The sequence below is a fragment of the Tachysurus vachellii genome, chromosome 10 (genome assembly GCF_030014155.1).
Source record: "Tachysurus vachellii isolate PV-2020 chromosome 10, HZAU_Pvac_v1, whole genome shotgun sequence".
NCBI classification, from domain to species: domain Eukaryota; kingdom Metazoa; phylum Chordata; class Actinopteri; order Siluriformes; family Bagridae; genus Tachysurus; species Tachysurus vachellii.
In genome coordinates this window covers 3,287,501-3,290,000 of record NC_083469.1, presented here as the reverse complement: position 1 = coordinate 3,290,000, position 2,500 = coordinate 3,287,501, and positions in this window count along the sequence as shown.

The following is a 2,500-nucleotide window of genomic DNA, read 5'->3' as shown; positions in this document are numbered from 1 at the left end:
TACACACCTCTCACCTCACACACCTCTCACCTCACACACCTCTCACCTCACACACACTCTTCACCTTACACACCTCTCACCTCACACACACTCTTCACCCCACACACCCTACTCCCCTCACCACCACTTCTCACCCCACACACTCTCCTCACCCTCACCCACACTCCTACACCCTCACACACTCTTCACCTTACACACCTCTCACCTCACACACACTCTTCACCCCACACACCTCTCACCTCACACACACTCTTCACCCCACACACCTTTCACCTCACACACTCCTCACACACACTCTTAACCCCACACACCTCTGACCTCACACACATTCTTCACCCCACACACCTCTCACCTCACACACCTCTCACCTCACACATACTCTTCACCCCACACACCTCTCACCTCACACACTCTTCACCTTACACACCTCTCACCTCACATACACTCTTCTCCCCACACACCTCTCACCTCACACACACTCTTCACCCCACACACCTCTCACCTCACACACACTCTTCACCCCACACACACACTCTTCACCTAACACACCTCTCACCTCACACACACTCTTCACCCCACACACCTCTCACCTCACACACACTCTTCACCCCACACAACTCTCACCTCACACACACTCTTCACCTTACACACCTCTCACCTCACACACACTCTTCACCCCACACACCTCTCACCTCACACACCTCTCACCACACACACCTCTCACCTCACACCCTCACCCACACCCTCACCCAACCTCTCCCCACCACCTCTCACCCCACACCTCCCACCACCTCTCACCTCACACACCTTCACTCCACACACCTTCACCTTACACACCTCCCCACACCTCTTCACCCCACACCATCACCTCACCACCTTCACCCCACACCCTCTACCTCCAACCTCTACCACACACTCTACCTCACACACACTCTCCACACACTCTCACTACACACATCTTCACCACACACTCTCACCTACACACACTTCACCCACCACTCTCACCAACCACTCTCACCCCACACACCTCCACCTACACACACTCTTCACCCACACACCTACTCACCACTCACAACCTTCCTCACCTCTCACCACACACTCTTCACCCACACACCTCACCTCACACTCTACACACACCTCTCACACACACTCTTCCCACACACCTTCACCTCACACACACTCTTCACCACACACCTCTCACCTACACACATCTTCACCCACACACACCCTTACACACACCCTCACTCACCACACTCTCACCACACACTCTCACCTCACACCACTCTTCACCCACACACCTCTCACCTCCACACCTACACCTCTCACCACCATACCCACTCTCACTCAACACCTCTCACACCACTCTCACCACACACTCTCACCAACCTTCACCTACACACCTCTCAAACCTCACCCCACACCTCCACCACCACCTTCACACATTCACCTCCACACCCCCACCTCACACAACTCTCACCTCACACACTCTCACCCACTACACCTCTCACCCACACAACTCTCACCACACTACTCTCACCACACACCTCTCACCTCACACAACTCTTCACTCACACATCTCACCTACACACACTCTTCACCTCACTCTCACCCCACACCTTCACCCCTAAACCTCACCTACACAACTTCACCACACACTCTCTCACACTTCACAACATCTCTTCACCTAACACACTCTCACTCACACCCTCCCTACACTCTCACCCACACACCTCTCACCACACACACTCTTCACCTCACACACCTCTCACCTCACACATACTCTTCACCTAACACACCTCTCATCTCACACACACTCTTCACCCCACACACCTCTCACCTAACACACTTCACCCTACACACCTCTCACCTCACACACACTCTTCACCCCACACACCTCTCACCTCACACACCTCTCACCTCACACATACTCTTCACCTAACACACCTCTCACCTCACACACACTCTTCACTCCACACACCTTTCACCTCACACACTCTTCACCCCACACAACTCTCACCTCACACACACTCTTCAGCTTACACACCTCTCACCTCACACACACTCTTCACCCCACACACCTCTCACCTTACACACACTCTTCACCCCACACACCTCTCATCTCACACACATTCTTCACCCCACACATCTCTCACCTCACACACACTCTTCACCCCACACACCTCTCACCTCACACACACTCTTCACCCCACACACCTCTCACCTCACACACACTCTTCACCCCACACACCTCTCACCTCACACACACTCTTCACCTCACACACCTCTCACCTCACATACTCTTCACCTTACACACCTCACCTCACACACTCTTCACCCCACACACCTCTCACCTCACACACACTCTTCACCCCACACAACTCTCACCTCACACACACTCTTCACCCCACACACCTCTCACCTCACACACACTCTTCACCTCACACACCTCTCACCTCACATACTCTTCACCTAACACACCTCTCACCTCACACACACTCTT